The sequence below is a fragment of the Mizuhopecten yessoensis genome, unplaced genomic scaffold (assembly GCF_002113885.1).
Source record: "Mizuhopecten yessoensis strain PY_sf001 unplaced genomic scaffold, ASM211388v2 scaffold3311, whole genome shotgun sequence".
Taxonomy (NCBI): Eukaryota; Metazoa; Mollusca; class Bivalvia; order Pectinida; family Pectinidae; genus Mizuhopecten; species Mizuhopecten yessoensis.
The window spans coordinates 923,339-944,335 of record NW_018404981.1 but is presented as its reverse complement, the minus strand read 5'-3'; the positions used below and the strand labels follow the sequence as shown (position 1 = coordinate 944,335).

The 20,997-nt window shown below is 35.2% G+C and overlaps 1 protein-coding gene across 2 annotated transcripts in view; it reads left to right on the top strand.

Moving 5' to 3' along the window:
• Positions 1 to 20,546: 20,546 nt before the first annotated feature.
• LOC110447339 (cytochrome P450 3A24-like) overlaps positions 20,547 to 20,997 on the top strand; it is a 58,824-nt gene continuing 58,373 nt past the window's right edge. Inside the window, exon 1 of one of the 2 annotated variants that reach the window (XM_021492960.1) lies at positions 20,547 to 20,632. The gene's annotated coding sequence lies outside the window, so the exon portion shown is untranslated. The remainder of the gene's footprint in view (positions 20,633 to 20,997) is intronic. The other variant, XM_021492961.1, reaches the window with a different exon arrangement.

Below are 20,997 nucleotides of genomic sequence, written 5' to 3'. Positions count from 1 at the left end.
TCCATCGCATGACAATACCTTATCAAAGTTAACGAGACTATTTATTATTTTTACTTTGAAACAACAATTGGGATAACGCGAAGAGATCAATATTCATTCAGTGTTTGACCTCCCTATCCGGCAGTCAGAATGCCAACATCACGCCCACTACTACACCTCCGTTCCCACCGGCCAATGTACCATAACCAGGTTTGGTCTCCATTCAATGGGATAGGGCTTCTTTACTACACAATTCCCATGTTGATAACCGTTTTTTTGTACTAACATTCCCCGTTTGTTCTCATTGACAGGCCTGATCTTTAACGCAATTGGGACAATGATGAATGAAGTAGTGAGAATATGTGTACTGGTAAAATTAGGGTTGTTCCATGAATCAAAACTTCCCCAAGGAAATTATTGAGAAATAGGCCGATATGACCGGAAGTAGAACGAAAAATCACATAAGGCTGTCAATCTAGTTATATAGATTTACCTAATAATCTAACGATCGAAATCTGAACAATCATTCCCTTACAGAACCTATGATTTCCCTTCAGTTAATTTTGAATTCATGTTTTTTTTGTGCCAAAAGATTTGAACGTGTTTCATACAAGATATACCAGATCTTTTAAATAACCATTTTGAAATAAGAATGCAAGGCCCTAACGTGAAAGGCATGGTAAGCTTAACGATTTAATAGCACAACATTTCAAAATGTGTCTGTAAGACCTATCTACAAATTTCGAGTTTGTGTTTATTGCCATTATATGAACATTTTGAATATTTATGCATGCAACTTTATTTTTGGATTTCATGTTTTTTTTTAAATAATATTTATACTTAAAAATATATTGCTGGAAATATTGTTGGTGAGTCAGAGGATAATTAAGTGGACATTATGATGCATCATTTTGCCATTCCATCCATTTCGGACTCATCAGTGGTGATTTAGGTCAGAGTAATGGGACACGCGTGTAAATAAAGGTTCCTCATCGGGAGGTCGTTGATTATCATTTTTTTTCTTACTCGAGTAAGTTAATTTTCAAATTGAAAAAGACACTCTGTAAACCGCCTGTCTTTATACAATTTGAAAATGAACTTACTCGAGTTGAACATAAATATTTATCCACCATAACAATTTGTTTTTTTCTCCCACAGCGTTAACATTTTTCTAGAAAACAATATGTTTCTCTTTTGAATAAGTTTTTCGAGTTTCCGATTTGGGAAGGAATTGTCTTGAAATCTGACGTCACAGTGGAAGATGTCGTCGCAAGACATCGTTACTAAACGTCATAATGAGAAGATTGACCAATGGAATCACCTCCAGAGTTCTACCCTGTAGTAGGTAACAAAAAATAGTTTACAACGCAAATCAGGTTTATCCAATGAGCTGGTAGTGAGGATATCTATGGTGAATGTAGGAGAAATATCGTCCCAAAACATATGTAATAAACAGCGAAAAGTGAAATGTGCCTGTAAAGCCCCTTTTACAGTTTCAATTGACAACTTTCCACTTCAACAGTTATTGAAACTTAACAATGTGAACTATGCTAAAAAATTTGGCCGACCTCAGGGAATAACAGTTTAAAACCAGATTCATTGTTAAATTTATTTAAAAAAAATAACGAGGAAATATAACACTTATTTGAAAAAATCTATTTTGTTTATGTAGAAAACCAATCGAAGTAAACATTTTGCTACACTTTATGACCATTCCGTCTTTTTAGGAATCATAAATGGTACGTACACAATGAGCAACAAAGGTTTAATACGATGTCTGATAAACAATATCATGAAAACCTAAACCCTTTGTTAAAAAGGTCATTGATTGGTCAAGAAATATTTAAACGATCACATACAAAAGGACAAGTTGGAAGTCGTCAACACATAACAGACATAATCGAACAGCGTAAACATATAAGGACTAAACTGGAAGTCGTCAACACATAACAGACATAATAGAACAGCGTAAACATATAAGGACTAAACTGGAAGTAGTCAACACATAACAGACATAAAAGAACAGCGTAAACATATAAGGACTAAACTGGAAAACGTCATCACATAACAGACATAATAGAACAGCGTAAACATATAAGGACTAAACTGGAAGTCGTCAATACATAACAGACATCATAGAACAGCGTAAACGTATAAGGACTAAACTGGAAAACGTCATCACATAACAGACATAATAGAACAGCGTAAACATATAAGGACTAAACTGGAAAACGTCATCACATAGCAGACATAATAGAACAGCGTTAACATATAAGGACTAAAATGGAAGTCGTCAACACATAACAGACATAATAGAACAGCGTAAACATATAAGAACTAAAATGGAAGTCGTCATCACATGAAGTAACAAAATCGTAAGTCATCAACACATAATAGACGTAATCGAAAATCGTTAACAGATAAGCGCCAAACTCGAAGTCGTCATCACAAAAGGACAAAAGCGGAAGTCGTCGACACATAAGGATCAATCGGAAGTCGTCTGTATATAAGTTCTCAACATATAAATATAAATCGGAAGTCCACAAGGCGTGTTCTGTTAAATCGAGAGAAGAATTTAGATTAACAATCGGCTATGGAATATCAGGCCGACAACTGTCAAATATATTCAGCGATATTTACCCGTCTTTCGGATGAATTTATCTCCGATTAAACTTTCCCAACTTGTTTATTTATATTCATTTTTTTCTAAGAATTTTCTGCATTGCTATTGATGTTTTGCACGGGGATATCTCCCGTTTTACAGTAAATGTTTACGTTATTTATATTTCCAAAATCATTATACATATGTACATAAACATAATGGGAACTTTTTATTTTGAAAGACACCATTCGGGAAAATGATAAAACTGACGAAAACGAACATTAAAAAAAAAATGCGACGTTTTTAGGAAACAGGCTCATTGCTTAATATATAGGAAATGTAAAAATGCAAATTTAAATAATCATTTTATAAAAAAAAAAACACAAACGCAGACAATGGGTTTCATATAAAACAATCCAAAATATACATAAACATATAAACTAAAATGTTAATAAATATGTTATTGGGTATGTGGGGTATTCAATACAAAGCTTAACATTAATTAATGACCGTTAATGGATACCATTAATATTTAACCTAAATGGAAATATATAGCATTAACGTCAAATTGTTAGCTGTGACAGTTTGCTCGTAAGGTACCTCGTGACGAGACACCCATTGGATAACCTTGTACTGTGGTATGCTGTACGGAATCCCCCCAACACTGATGACGTGTCCTTTGATACTTTCGATTCGTAACAGGACCCGGAAACGTCAATCAAGACACAAAGAGTAGTATCAACTATGTTATATTAGATTTCCGGGATGGCTGGTTAAAATTACCTCCTTGTAATCCTTTGAAGTGTTAACTCATTGCAGTTTAGATTTAAACTTATTCATATAATTTGTTATTCCTATTGTTAAAAAATCAAATTGCAATTTAAGCCAAAATACGCAATAAACATGGTAATTTTGTTTCTATTTTTGAATATGCGACCGGATTCTAAACTTTAACTTAGCAGTTCCGTTTCAATGTAAGCGGTCTGAAATTTACAACAACGAATCGTTCATAAATAGAACATAAAATGTAACTTGGAAAGTATATCCTACTTTCGGGCGAACAAACCCAATATAAAATGTTTTTATACAATACTTTTTCTAAGCTTTGTGAGAAAGATTAGGGCTAAACCAGGGATACAGATAGTATACCGCGTATCGGTCTAGGTTTAGGACATCAGATAAGGTTTCGGCATCCTTCTTGGATCATTTACTTCACCATAAATAGCCAAAACAATATCAAGTATATTTCAAATATGACGATTGACGAATAATCGTTCGCTTTTTTAATTATTTGATAAGAGGACAGGTGTTATCATGCCTAAAACTCAATTTCAAATTCTAAAGAAGGCATGTCCCCGATAGGGAAATATTTATATATTGGACATGAATCTCTTTTTCAGTTTTACCATATAGCGAACTAATTTCATAGGTTCCGAGGATTCTATTTGAACGTATTTCACTTTTTAATGATAAATGTTAATCTGAACTCAATGACTCTACTAGATACCTATCCCTTCAGTCACCTGAAAACAACCTTTTAAGGAAATCCATATTAGGGTTCTTAGTATCGTTTTATCTTTGTCAAGGTAATGAGCGATTTAACAAATTGCAATTATTGTGAAAGTTGTGTAATATCGAGTAAAAAGCTGACATATTTGATATATAATAAAAAAATAAAAAAAACGTCCATTATAAACACCATCTAAAGGAGTGTTGGTGATTATCACTTATCCTATTAATTACCTATTTCGAAACTTTTTTTCAAAATTGATTTCAAAGTACCGACAAAAAGACAAACCAATAACTGATTTACCTGCATAGATAATCGCTATTGATAGGAACTATTTGCGCTTGGTGAATCATTGGGTAAATATCCTGATGCTTTTAATTGTTTTGAATAAAAAATAATAGATTAATAAATCATTCAATCGATCAATCAATCAGTAAAAAATGATGTCATGCTCAGTTTGTCTGTTTGAAAAGGGAGTGGTGCAGTTATTGATTTGACTTCTTAAATCTTGAATTAACCGGAGTATATCTTATATTACGAGAGGATTAAACGAATCGCCCGTGTTCACGTTTTGCTTGTTTATGAAATTTCCGGAAAGATCTTTAAAGAAGGACGATTAATTGTAAGTTATGTACCTTTGGAATGTTTACATGTTTTATCGCAGTGACTTGTAAGCTGATCTCCCACACACGACGTCGTTTTAATTGCTGATATGTATCATAAAGCATGTGTTTATAAGTGTATTAATGGGTTGACTTTTAAACCTAGATCGACTGGGTAGATTCTATCTATCTACAGCATGAATGATCCTCACACTGTCCTACAGATATAGTAAATCACGGATACTAATACTACAATGATAATGCACTCACATTGGTTTCATCTCCTATTTGGGCACACAGACTCCCACGAGGAACAATACCGTTGTCTTTTTGTCTGTGCCATTGTCAGGATTTGTTAGTACACAGATACACGTGGTATTTTAAGCGATAATTAAAGTTCCGGGGCCCCCCTGTGCGGCTGATAACGATCACCACATGCATGTGTGCGCACCGCCAGCATGCAGTTAACCCAAAACATGCAATGTCATCTAAACACTAGAATGGTACAGGACCACAGGTGTTTAGATATTTAACGTGTCTAGTGAGCTATTCATGGCTGGACACATTTCATATATTGTTGTACCATTATTTGAAGCGATTTTGATTGTATATTATGCGTTTCACATGCAAATGTAAAATATCTGAATTGAATTGAAAACAATGTATAACTCTTACTGTTAACAAGACGTATTGAGTAGGTATTATCAAATTTCACGACTGAAGACAAAAGAAAGCATATTATTTTTTACAGTAGGAACACTTTCGTGTACAATAAGTTAAAATCAAAATTTGAGTGAAAACTGTTTATGATGGACAGAAAAGTTAATCGCTATATTTGTGCAGAATTATACAGTGTATTGACTGTCACTCTTCAGTAAAAAAACTTCTGAATTTTTACTTCAATTAAAAAAACATGAAGAAATATGGCAGTTAAGCACTTTTAACGTTTAAGGAAGCATGCAGAAGAAAAATGCATTTCGATGTATTAAAATAAAATGTCAAAAATAGCATCCTGGATATGCGTTTCAAAACACGAACAACTATTTCGAGCTTGAAATGATGATAAACCTGTCAGCTGTTTTCTCTAGGGGTCGTTTAAAATAAAGAATTATTTCTATGATCACGACTTTTAGATTCAAAGTGTTTGGAAGACACTGAGCTGGTGGAATATATTAATTTATGAAAAACCTAGTTATTTTTTACTGTTACAACATTAAGGTCACCAAGCACAACAAGTGGTTTATTGTATTGGTAGACTTAATCGTCACTATTTCGTCATCGTGTTCACCAAAATAACGTAGTTTATTTTATTGATAGACTTTTATTGACTTCGATGCAGTTTGCTGCTGAAGCTGGCGTTCCGTGAAAAAGGTGAAGCTGGAGTCGACGGTCCTTGAGTTCACCTCTTGGTCCCTTGGCTTGCACGCGTACTGGACCTGTGTCGGTGTTCGTTCCCCCCTCCATGGTGTAGTGTCTGTGACCGAACTGGTGAAAGAGGTCAAACTTAACATCATTTGTGACTTTTATCTTGTCATGGATGAAGCGCTTGACTAACTCCTCACAGTCCTCGTCACTTTCCTCTGATCTTCAATAAATAAGTGATTCTGTCTCACTGACCTATATTTCAGATCTACAATCTCCGCGCCGAAATTTTCAAAGGTCGACAATCAGATGGAGGTCATGAAAACATACCATATTCAACTGCTGAAACCTGCCTCTAAAGAAAACTTTCTAGGCACTATTTACAACCTCAATCTTGAAAATAATTACATGCTTCAAATAACTTGATTTCATTTCCTTCGGAGATTTTGACAAATTGCTGTGGGCTATTTGGAGTTTGCTTGCAGCATTTTTAAAATTCCCAAATCATTTTTACTTCAGAAGTCGTTAATCTAATTCATTATTGGCAATGGAATATTTACTGGAATCGTCAAATATGTATTACCCAGTCATCACGAATTGACAATTGTTCTGCTGTTTTTGTATTCTTTGATGCGTTGATTTCTACTACCACATTTGTATAAAGGCTTCAAAATCATTTATTTATTACTGATGTAAAGGTCTTAAGGAGAGTTGTATTATTACATTCCCTTGTCGTTACCACATTTTATAAATCAATCGAAATTCAACAAAAGACAACCCAATTTATCTCTTCAGAACCTTAACTAACACATGTTATTATTTCTAATTCATTTATAGCAATCACAACCTTCGATCATACAATCAACACCTTATCTTTTGCAACCATTAACCCTTTCAACCCTATGTAACTTTAGTAGACTCTACCATGCATTGATATGGATGAGTCCATTTTGGTCTACAGTGGTGAAAGGGTTAATACATTCACCGACACAACACAACAAACACACCTATTACCTTTACCTCCTGACAACGAACACCATCACCACTGCAAAACATCGATTGTACCATCAGTACCAAACCAATTACCAGCTCAATAACAACCACCCTCACCATCACTTCCACAACCAACAGATTCACAACCAACCCCACCAACACAACAATAACCATCAGTTACACAACATTTACCATCCTATCAAAACCATCCCCACCACGTGCACCATCACCACCATCAGTTGCACAACAATTACCATCCTTTGAAACCCACCACCACAATTACCACCATAAAATTACCATCACTCACTTCCAAAACTACCAACACCTCCACCAACACCACCACCAACACAAAACACAACAATCACCATCAGTACCACTACAATGTACCATCACCATGACCACCACCACCACCACCACCACCACCATCACCACCATCACCACCACCACCACCATCACCATCACCACCATTACTATTACCATCACCACCATCACCATCACCATCACCACCACCACCACCACCACCACCATCACTAGTACCATACCTTCAAAACCACCAACTGTACGACAACAAAAGCGACAACAGTTACATTCACCCTCACAACAATTACTATTACAACAACCACCATCACCACTCCCGCCAGTACCATAACCATCTCATCATTTCACAACATGCTTTACTGGGTAACTTTGATCAGTCGCGGTATAGTTTGCTCGTGTCCGTGATATCGTATTTTGTTTGCCAGTCCATGTTAAATGTTATTGCGTGGGCACGTGTCCAGTAGGCTGCCTACCAATGTATTTGTACATTTACGTCCTGACATAAAACCTCAAACAACAACCTAACCAATATAGATCATTCATACTAACTGATATACAGCCCTCCTTACGTTTTACTGGAGTTTAGAATAAACTGTAACATTGACCCATGTTTTATGAGATCACCACACAGTCTTTAGTAAACTAAACGCCACTTCGCCCAATTAACAAAAGAACCTACCCACAAAGGAACAGCAACATCAAACAGGAGACACTATAATAATACGAAACGCATCACGGCATCATCTCAAAAAAGTAGAGCATGCAAAAATTGGCGTTTCCTGCACCACCTGCGAGGCCTGTCATAGTCAACTTATATTGCCATACTGTCAAAATATTAATGTAGCAATATGTTTCCGATTTGTGACTGTTGAAGACCTTTACATAAAGCTGATTACTTCAACAGTAAAAAGACGAAAATAGTATGATCATAAGAATGTATTTGGTACAACTTTAGATACTTATTTATATATTTTTTTATGTTCAACTAAGGTAATTGTCAGCAGTCAATTTAGTGGTTACGAAGCACGGGGATATGCATTAATATCTTGCAAAATATAATTTGATCATGAAACAGACGCAGTGAAAAAAAACCATGAACCCCGGGCAACGCATGTCCGATTTAAGAAATTAAGACTACTGTAAATTAGAAATCTGAAAAAAAAATCATAAAAAGGACGTTTTTATGTGATAGGAACAAATGTAATGTGCTTCATGCATACTTTAACATGATCGTAATTAAATGTGGCATTATTATAAATAGCAAAGTTTTATGTCTAGTTCTCCTGCTAATGTATGAGCTACGTACATCCCCCCGTTGCTAGAATATGTTCCCTGTTCACGCCTCTGTGATAATTAATAGAACACTTGTAGAATAGTGAAGAGAACAGTTTAACAATGTAGGAGGCATACAATAATTACATTAGACATATACTTCAGAATTAAGCTCACTTCAATTAATAAAATTAATATTCCTTTTGTACGTACATGTATGAACGTTTTTTTCCCCAATATACGCTATTTAAAAGTCTCTTTCGGCATTCAGCTTATGATTTGTAATATGACTTTATATATTTGGAGATGAATTAACAGTTAAAATCAAAGGTTAAACGAAAGATTTACCTCATTATTTTATGTTTACTTTTGCACTTTTAACGTCATCACGCTTTGCTTACTTGCTAACTTTTAACGTCATTCGTTTATGTCAACGTGTATCTTTAAAACCATCAATTTGTGTAAACCTATGTCCCTGTGTTCATGTACTTTAGCGTTAAACTACCATTTTTTTCTAGACAACCTGTACACATGCAGTAAAACGAACATATTTCGACCGGTTTCTTTTAAACTTTTAAAAGACACACTGGTCCCCTTCTGATTCGGGTAAAAAATAGACTAAAAGGTGACTAATGTGGGCCCCTGTCAAATGGGGGGTGGGATGGGGNNNNGGGGGGGGGTCCATCGGTTGTTCCATTGGTGTCTTTTGTCAAGGGAAAAACAAACAATTATCTGCTGTCCACTTTGCAATATTTTGTCTTCCTTTCCATTGTGACTTGTTCAAGCAATTCTTCACTTTTGGCCTAAGCGTCGAGCGTAGGCAAATGGTTTTGTCCCCCAGGCCGGGGGTAAAGATGGTAGCTGTTTTTCCGTGCTTGCCGTTCGGCATTTAGGGTAATATCAACAACTGATTTTCACGTTGTCAGTGAAATGTGACCTGGTGGAATACCGTGCAGGGTGCCAGCGGCACGGTATTTCAGTGAGATAGCATTATACACATCCGCACTATCGCAAAGAGGCAAATAAAGCCTGCCTCCAGCATACATGCACACATGCACGCATACCTTACACACATGCAGACACGTCCTTAAACGACCTTAGTTGTTGATAGGATGCCAGAAATATTGACATACCAAATAGCTTTTTAATGAAGAGAACAGCTGTGGTATCATAAGGATTTAGCTTGTACATGTAAATATTGCATTAACAAAATGTCAGAATCAGCTTTCTGGTAAATCACATGGAGACATAATTTTATATTTTTCTATCATATGGACATGTATGAATATAGTTCCTAACCTTTACATCGACCTCTAGTCCGGTTACTCCTCGTTGCTACTACGTAAAGTGTCTTTGCCTTGCCTTTGGAAACTGGGACATATAACATTGTGTTCTTTGCCCCGTAGATAAGTCGGAGAAATATTTCAAAATAATCTGCGGAGCTTCTAAGTTTTCTAAAAATATCTCATCTTTCCATTTTGATTTATTTTGTAATTAATATTCGAATAATAACACAGAAAATATATATTGACAAAAACAAAAGAATAGATACAAAATCAGGAAGCTGGGACAATGCCAAGAATAAAGTAAATAGCATTAAACTAGAATCCTCAATAATAAAACACAGGAAGCAAGATTGTGGTGGATATACTGAGGCGATACAACAGAAAATGTTCGCTTCGGTTAACGATACATTGTGTATTCCGTCTTTGCGTATTGCAGAGTTATCTTCTCTTGGGAGCAGTTATTGATTGTTACGTCATTGGTTTGTGTAAGAAAATTACGTTGTTTTCTCAAAAATTGATGATGTTACTCTCACAAACAAGTGACGTAACAATCAAAACCTGCTCCCAAGAGAAGATAAATCTCCAATACGCAAAGGCGGAATACCTGTCACGAGACACGCTTGATGACTGTAGGGAGTCGCGACATATGTTAGTTTCACATTGTGTTTATATTTGTCGATAGATTATCTGTATTTAGACCTTATTACGTTAATCACCCCAAAAGTGGACAAGAAGAAATGTTGCTATATTGCAGGAGTAACAGTTTTATTAGAATAAACCTCGTTATTTGATTTCAAATTAAGGTGTATTGATTTTCTATTCATTTTCACACACGAAAGTCAAAGTTACTGGAAAATCGTTTTGAGGGGACTTGGTTGTCGTGCTCGGATACCTAAACAAACAGCAATGTCGCTTTCTGATATTCTATATTTAGAGAAGAGTTGGCGATGTAGGCGTGTATACTTCCGATAGCAGAAAAAGCCGTCGTTAGGATAGCAACGTAAGGAAAGTTTTAGTTAACAACTTAATTCTTGACATGTACGGCAAATAGATTCTTCCTCGTCACTTTGTTCCTTAAATATCCAATGCGATACATGTAACTACATATTAGGAAAAAGCAAATGTCAGTTTGTATCTTTCTAAACTTAGAACAGATTTTGATGAATTCATCATCCATCCATTCAACCCAAGATTATAATAAGTATATAGCAGATACAATCAAAGTCAACAGACAGAAACATACAGTGTAGTAATTGTATATTATCAACAGGAAAAGCGTTCAAAATCTTACCTGAAATATTTTTGGTCAAATCCTTGAAATAGAAGCATTCTGGTGATGCTTGCCTAGTTCTGTACCGCACTTGATTTTGGAAAGATATATAAAAAAGACAGTTGACAAATGTATGCAAAAGGTCGCTGTTTTCGTGAAAATTGTCTATACATCTTTAACTTGTCAATGTGGTTCGATAAACATATAGATAAGCTTTATTAGAATGTCATTACTAAAAATACTTGACTTAAATACAGTTTAGCAATCAACCTTTGTTACTTTACCAACTATAAACATTGTCACTTTATCGAAATAAAAGGTAAATTTTCCGTTGCAATCCCCCTAGCACGGACATCCTGTATCTCACTGCATGCTATCGTAGGAGGCGATTAATGCGAAACACCTACAGAATCGGGGTGTTCTTCTTTGTCGTCTGAATATTGGGCTATTGAAGATCTTACATGTATCTGCTTCCCCCAATGCAACACTTAAGATTTCTATCTTTCCTGTCATTTTCATATATACTCTTACCGGCGGTGTCTCCCTTGGCAACCGTTTTCGTGTCACGAGACCGTCCAACCCCATACAACAAAATCAACTGTTGGTTATGTTTTGACTGACCATTGCCAAATAGACAACATCAAAACAATTGTGAGGAGATAGTCATCGATTACCGGCTGTTTACAATCTTTCTCTGTATAGGTGTAATGCACTACTATTTTTAGAACTTTCCAGTTTCATTTATTGTATTCTTACTAATTTGTGGGTTATTTTCATCAAGTTAACTGATAACTCTTTATACTAACAATGTGTGATCAAAACACGTTTCATGTGCTGGAGAGGGAATAGTGAAATACAATTTGAACAAATTGAAAGGTATTGTTAACTGCCATAGCTATATATCACGTGGTATTTCTAATTGCATATTTCTGTCGAGTGACGCAACTGTTACATGATACAGGACATCTAATGGATTTGAATGTTACTGCAGGAATGAATAAACCGCTTCGTATGTCTTGTTGCTTAATGAGGAAGGACAAATGTATAATGTTGTTGTCTTGTCCTTTTGGGATTTTTTGGACAAAATTTGACATAAAGGTGATCATTTTCTGTCTAGACCAACAAAAGTACTGTGATTTGCGCATATTGCACAAAAGGAAGCAGACGGAAGGATTTGGTTGTGTCTTGGGTCAAGGCATTTTGCTATTGTTGCCTAACCCCGCCTGCATAGAGAGGATAATGAGGTATGGTAAAATAATTCAGTATACTTTTAAACAACCGCATTACATATAATGATAATTATGATAATACTAGTTCGAGGTTCTTATATACCGTTTTATCATAACTTAATTCTTCTCAAAGCGGTTCACAAAGCGGAGCAAAAAGTCGGTGCTGCCATTTAGGCTCTCACAGTTAGCAATCAACAGTTTCAATAATGCCCAACTGCCTGCTCATTTACAGTAGACTGGAACAAGTGAAGTAAACTATCTTGTTCAAGGATACAACACAAAGTCATGGCGGAACTCGAACACGAGACCCTTCGGTCACAAGCCCGGCGTCCTACCGCTAGATCACCATGTCCCTTATACATCATAGTACACTGGTTGTTTAATTCTACTCTACATTTTAGTTACATAACATTCGTCATTATCACTCGATTTCCAACTAGATTGTTTTAATAAACAGTATTTTAACGATTGACATCTTTTTGTGGACTAAACAGTAGATACAGCTACAGATGTAAAACGATATCTTTAAAAACCTAATCATCAGCCTGTTCTACATACCAAGACTTGCTGGCGAGGCCATTGTGTTTGACATACGAAATATTTATAGACAGGGTCAGTTCAAACTACACTAAATAAATCGACCTTGCTAACGGCTATAATACATTTACATTTATATTTACATTTGCTCTGAAATGCCATTTAAACCTACTAAAGTCAGTTATGACTTCGTGACGTCATTACATGTACAATTTTGACGTCATAACCGTAACTTGAGGAATAGCTAGCCGATACTTTTTTTTTTTTTTTTTTTTTTTTTTTTTTTTTTTTTTTTTTTTTTTTTTTTTTTTTTTTTTTTTTTTTTTTTTTTTTTTTTTTTTTTTTTTTTTTTTTTTTTTTTTTTTTTTTTTTTTTTTTTTTTTTTTTTTTTTTTTTTTTTTTTTTTTTTTTTTTTTTTTTTTTTTTTTTTTTTTTTTTTTTTTTTTTTTTTTTTTTTTTTTTTTTTTTTTTTTTTTTTTTTTTTTTTTTTTTTTTTTTTTTTTTTTTTTTTTTTTTTTTTTTGTGAATTTAGACTTCACCACCTCTTGTATTCCCTGAAGAGATGGTATCGGGGAATTGAAAAGAATATTAAAATTTCAATTTAGGTTCCGTTGATACTCCTTTACAAGTACTATGCTATTATATAAATCAAACGACATCCTTACTCTGAGAGAACAATAGCACACAGCAGTGTGAAGGTTTAATACAAATATACCATAAGCTGTATTATTTGTTACATGAAAAATGAAAAGAGCAAAAAAGGAGAAAATACCATATATATACATGTTTATCTTAGGTTTATTTTACACAGAACAAATGAAAATGGTAGTATGGTGGGTGCCAAGATCCCTCTTGAATTTCGTGTTTTAATTTTTGTATTTCTATTGTTTAAGGAACTGTAAACAAATATGAAATTTTGACAAAGATTTATTAATTATAATATTTAAAAAAGAAGTTATAGTTATGAACCCTGGTATTCCGGCTAAATTATGGTAACATTTAGAACTTCTTTTATTTCTAGATCATGTCAAATTACGGGGAACTATAACATACTTGTATAATGATAATAATGCGTATTGAAATTGTCCTATGTCAACCTGGTTTTGTGATTCATTAAACACGTTCTAGTTCCCGAATGGAAAAAGGCGAATGGTTTTTAATGTTTTTTGATTTTTTATATCCGAAACAGAAAAAAATAAACAAAGGTTGAGTTGTGTTTGCGAAATACCAGTTGAAAAAACTAATAAGATGTATGTCTAACATATTCAGAGAGAATAGCGCATCTTCAGATTTTAGATCGAAAGCGCTGTTTCTCCATTTTTTCTTCATATTCTGTTCCCAGGGATGAAACGGGCAAAAGCTGAAAAAGATGCTTCCAACTTGTTGAAAAATATTAGTCGTCTCAAATATAAGAATTGCATGTATGAAGGTTTGCAGTTAAACTGAGTGAATCAATTCGATTCAAGCTTTCGAAGAATGGGTTCATGTTTCGATAGTGATGCAAGACAGCAGGTGTCTTGAAATGACAAAATATTAGCTTTCTTTGTGATTCGTAGTGTGAGGAAGCAACTTATCAGATTTCCTATTGTAATATGTAGACCGTGTTGACAATATGCCAATTGTGTAACATTAATGCTTTTTAAGTTGTTGGTAGTGATTGTGTTACATCACCGTAAAGCCAGACGTGCTCTCTATTAACAATTCAAAGACGAGTTTTGTTTACTGATCAAATGGACCAATTTTACCCATCAATATTGATGACGAATATTTCTGTAGCTATGTATAAAATGCATAAACTTTTCCAGAATTCATTACATTGTATAACATTCTACATTCTGATTCATTTAGACCGCCGTGATTTTGTTAGTATTTCCATAATGCTCACTTACTAAAGACACCGTCCCGGTGCGTACCTAACGTTGTAGTGTGCTAAGTTCCAGTTACTTCAGAGAGGTACAGATGATGCTGTATGACGTTATGTCTTCTGCAAATGACGAAACAATGACATTATTAATGTACAAGATGTGTTTACGATTGTGACCTGCTACAAGGACTCAAACGGAGTGAAAAGGGAACAACCAGTGCATCAGTTAGATAAGTATATATCACAGTTTCTTTAGTTGTGTTTTGTTTCACTTACTGCCAATCAAGAAATAATATAACATAAAAATCAACATGTATCGATTTTGTACACATGTAAGACATGCAATTCTCAACCCCTGAGTGATGTCATGTGTCTCCAATAGAGACATCCTCTACCATTGTATCTATTAACACATTCACCAAGTTCAATAAAGATTACTTAGTTAGTTGATTCATCATTTCTGAAAAGAAACCATACCTTACCGGACATTTCATGAAAAGTTATACGTTGGAATACAAATATATATATATAATTATAGCCAGGCGTTCTGAGCGTTTCAGTCCAGCGGGTCTAGGTTTGGGTTTGAATCATAAACCTAATATTGTTATTCTTCCTTTATAATTGTATATACTAACTCTCAAACTGACAGAGATATCCAATGCGAAATTAAGGGTGTATATACGAAACAGGTCAGAGTTGTGAGACAGGAATCCTTAAGTATTTTGTTATGAAAATTATCACTGTTTGCCTGATATGTTCATTACCAGCTTAGAGACACATATTCAATGAAGCGGGTCAATGCCTATTATGAATATGTATGAAGCTTATTACGCTATTATTATTTTGATCACAGAAACAATGTTTAGTATGAACAAACACTACAGTTTTAATACTGAGTATTTTTTCTGTGGTAGAGACGATTATTTATACAAAATTTCACAAGAGGTATATTTGTCGAAAAAACACATGCATGTTTGTTTAGATGTATATGAAATATTTTCAATTTGCGAGGAGTGACTACTTTGAATTGAGGTTTTATACTTTGATATTCAATATTAACATTAATATTTTTGTATAGATACAATGTATAGCTTATTAACCTAAAAAATCATTTTAATTTTGCGGGAGATAAGTTTTTGACGTGTGCATTGAAATCTTCCGCGAATATTGTTTCTCCAGAAAATGTATATCGATGCTAAAATTTTATCACCTAAAACCAATTGCAGTCATTCTTCGCAAAATTCCCCGAAGTCGTCGTATGCATGGAATATTCAAAAAGAGTGTTTTACTCCTGCCCGCACAACTCCGACAACCCAGGTGGAGTATAAAATGGTCTGGGGTGCGTGTCGCGGTATCTGTGCCAAGTATTTAAGTTGGATGGGTAACTACACTTTAAACAGAACACAATACATCCCAAGCACACACATAGACATACACATTATGAAGATATTAGTCAGGTGGCTTATGGCTAGTACATGTAACTAGGGCCTGATAAGGCAACTCCTGCAAATTCTTCAAAATAGTATTGATTCATATATTATTTTATGTATATGTCAATCGTATTGACTGTTTATATTGTATATGTATATTCTTTAGGCGCTTTGGAGTGACTAAGTCTAGCTTGATAGGGCGCTATATCAAATGTCGTATACTTGTGTTTATTCAAATAAAGAACACGATAAAACAAAGTGATTTACAATACACAGTAGAAAATTAATTATAAACACAGTATCAGAAGTTATACCTTAGTCATAGTCGAAATTCCCGGGTTACACTTACTTGTGTTCTCTCCACACCTGCAATGTGTCATGACAAAATAGGAGACACGCAATTATCGATCTGATTTGTTTCAGGGTGATGAACAGACTGACCAATTACCAGGCCAATGCTTAGGTTATTTGACGTTTACATGTATCCGAGGGCGTTCAGTGCCTGGTTTTGGTTTGAAATATACGGCATTCCAATTAATAAAGGTCTTTTCTACACTTAGCTCACTAACGCGAGGGACCACACAGGTCGTCCAATCATAGCGGCCGGTCGATAATGATGCTTAAAACAATGTTAATATCAATAATTAAAATACAATTGTGATATACTATAACAAATGTTACCATGAAACCTTTTAGTAAATCGACCATCAAATCACACAAATAAATAACATGTTTTCCAACCGACATCTTCGGAATCCCTGTGTTGTTACTTTGTCCAAAAGTCGACATATGTCCCGGAAGTCAGGATATTCGGAGCAATATATTGCATACCGAATCAACTGCGATATGTAACAACAATTGTAGAGTTTCATTGCTTTATCAATATGAGATTCTGAACACATTGGTATCTTCATTGATCCATTATTGTCATGAAACAATTGTAAATTTCTGTTGAAAACGATAGCAAGTCAAGCATTAAACGGTTTACAAGGGCTAAGATTAATAAGGTGAAAAATAAACTGGCAAAAATATAGATAAATAGGAAAAACGAGTTAAGTCAAAGACAAAATCGGAACTCAGTGTCGATGCAACAAGAAAACAAGCGAGAATACATCAAAACGAGGAAGCAACAAAACGCCTGGAACGAGGATACATCAAAACAACAGAAACGAGGGTATTGCATAAAAATGGGAACGAGGATACTTCACAACAACGAAAACCAGGATACATCAAAACAACAGGAACGAGGACATATCACGATAACGGGAACAAAGATACATCACATCAACAGACACCAGGGTATAGCATAAAAATGGGAACGAGAATACTTCACAACAACGAAAACCAGGATACATCAAAACAACAGGAACGAGGTTATAGCATAAAAATGGGAACGAGGATACTTCACAACAACGAAAACCAGGATACAATGTACATCAAAACAACAGAAACAGGGATACATCAAAACAACGGGAACGAAGATACATCAAAACAAAAGGAACGAGGATACATCAAAACATCAGGAACGAAGATACCTCAAAAACAACGGGTCGAGGATACATCACAACAACAGGAACGGAGATACATCAAAACAACGGGAACGAGGATGCATTAACACAACGGGAACGAGTAAAATTTAAAACAACAGGAACACATCAAGACACAGCGAGGATACATCAAAACAGCGGTAATAAGGAAACATTACAACAACGGGAACCGAAAAAATTAAAACACATAAAGAAAGTCAACAACAGCAACAGAAGAGAAATAAAATAGGTGAAACATTAAACATCAGGACCCGAGGAGACATCAAAACAAAGTGAAAGAAAACAGAGCAGAAGCCAAGGAAGCGCCAAAAAAATAATCAACACCAGGGACCCAGGAGATATTAAAACAAAAGGAAAGAAAATAACAGGAACTGAGGAAACATCACAACAAAAGGAAAATCACCACCAGGGACCAAGGAGATACCGAACCAAAATGAAAGAAAACAACAGGAACTGATGAGACATCAAATAAATTGGCCAGAAAAAGGGTGGAGGTCAAGAAGACATAAAAAAAAAAAAAAAAACCCCAGGGAGCGAGGAGGTAGCGAAACAAGGTACAAAATCAACAACAGGGAGCGAGGAGGTAGTGAAACAAGGGACAAAATCAACAACAGGGAGCGAGGAGGTAGCGAAACAAGGTACAAAATCAACAACAGGGAGCGAGGAGGTAGTGAAACAAGGGACAAAATCAACAACAGGGAGCGAGGAGGTAGCGCGAAAGGGACATAATCAACAACAGGGAGCGAGGAGGTAGCGAAAAAGAGACAGAATCAATAACAGGGACCGAGGAGGTAGCAAAACAAGGGACAGAATCAACAACAGGGACCGAGGAGGTAGCAAAAAAGGGACAGAATCAACAACAGGGACTGATGAGGTAGCGAAACAAGGGACAGAATCAACAACAGGGAGCGAGGAGGTAGCGCGAAAGGGACAGAATCAACAACAGGGAGCGAGGAGGTAGCGAAAAAGAGGCAGAATCAACAACAGGGACCGAGGAGGTAGTGAAAAAGAGACAGAATCAACAACAGGGACCGAGAAGGTAGCTAAAAGAAGGAACAGAATCAACAGAACCCGAGAGGACATCAAAAACCAAAGGAAATTTAACAACAACAGGAACCGAGGAATTATCAGAACGAATGGAAATACAACAACAGCAACCGAATTGACAAAGGACAAATAATACAACAGAACTGAGGAGACATCAAAACAAACCGATAAATAGCAATAGGAACCGCAGACAATCATACATCCAAATAAGTGAGAGACAACAACGGACGGGAACAAGAATCGAAGATATCAAAACAAAGAGAAGACAGCAACGGGAATCGAGGATACACACCCACATATATACAATGTACGTTATCAATCTTAACCAAATTAATGGAGTCGAAAAGAAAGGTTCCAGAATGCTTTTGTATTACCCATCACTTCGTATGCAAATAAAACAGATACAACCGCAAGACTAAAAAATACATATTAACTATATTAAATACCTAAAGAAATCAGAGCGGGGGTATAAAGTTAGTTAGTAATAATGGTATTGTAAGCAAAATACCAATTGTTAAGCAAAAACACACATATTTAGTATATGGGTATACCAATTACCATAACAGAGGAGAAACACAAGGGTAATAATTTCACAAAAGGAAATTAATTACCCATATTGCCAATCATATATAAGGAACGTTTGAAACGTAATCGATAACTCAACATGGTTTGAGAACACTAGCACTCGACAAGCCTATAACTAGTCAACTCTAATGTTATTGTTACACAGGTGTTTTCCATATAAAAAATGACAACATTTAATACCCCATTTAGGCAATGACACATTTTCCATAGAATTTTATACTGTATATTTTTTATTACTTTAATATACAGGCATATACTTTGAGACCAAATGGTGACATATCTGTCAGTCATGCGTATCGGCCTATTCCGTCTGCGTATTGCAAAATTATCTTCTCTTGAGAGCAGGTATTGATTGCTACGTCATTGGTTTGTGTGAGAAAATTACGTCGTTTTCTCAAACATTGATGACGTTACTCTCACAAACAAATGACGTAGCAATCAACACCTGCTATCAAGAGAAGATAACTCTGCAATACGCAAAGACGGAATATGTACTACTGAGCACTTGAAAGGTAACAATTTTAATCAAGATTTTTTTTTTTTTACATGTAAATAAAGGGAATTGGTTGAATATGTCATTTTTTTAGAATATGAGTTACTAAGCATTGTTTCTACCTCTTGCCCCTTTTTTGAAATTATGTCATCACGTTCCTGTCTTGTTAGGCTGTTTGAAGAACATGTTTCTTTAAGTGTTACGCAGCACTGCAAATGTTTCTAAATGTGTTTTATATTATAATTAGGTTTCCCAGCATTTACTTTCGCGCTCCGTTGGTTAAACTATATTATGACATAAATATATATACATCTAGAAAAAAAAACATTTTACATTATTTGTGAATTCTCTTAACTGGAATTTTATATTCTTTTCATATCTTTCACTACAAAATTGACACATTCAAATCACCTCCATGATAATGCATACAATGCCTGAAGAAAAGCAGACATGCCCATTGACATTCATTTTCGAAGGGAAGTGTCTGTTAGATTTTTATCTGACATGTACTCTCTACAATGTGAAGACACACTTGCGCACACATACACACAAACATAGATACATGTATATGTACCTGGACCGGTCTCCCCGTTCTGTATTTCGGCATACGTTACAGCATAGCCGTAGCGCCTACTCGAGCAGAAACGACTGCTCTTAAAATGAGTAGAATGTTTCTCACGGAGAGCAGGTTGGAAACCCCAGAAAGGTAAAGTATGAAGTTTCAAAGTATAGAAGATTGCATTTTTCATGTTCAAATTCTATGACTGTTTCATAAGTACCAGTTAAGGTTTCAGCAACTACGTGTACCTCAACGTTACCGTGCAGCTAACAACGGGTACGGAGACTTACTATCTAATAATACATGTGTGTGCAGGTGTACTTTCAGAAAATATGCCTAGTAAACTTGAGAATATTCAAAGATCTTAAGAATGCGATGTAATCAAAATATCTATTTTGCAATATGATTCCTAACTAGCAAACAGTCATTTGTCAGAAATGTATTTCTGATGAGATCATAAAGATGTTGGTCGATTCATTGCTTTTCACTTTTATTTTCAAGAAATAGATATA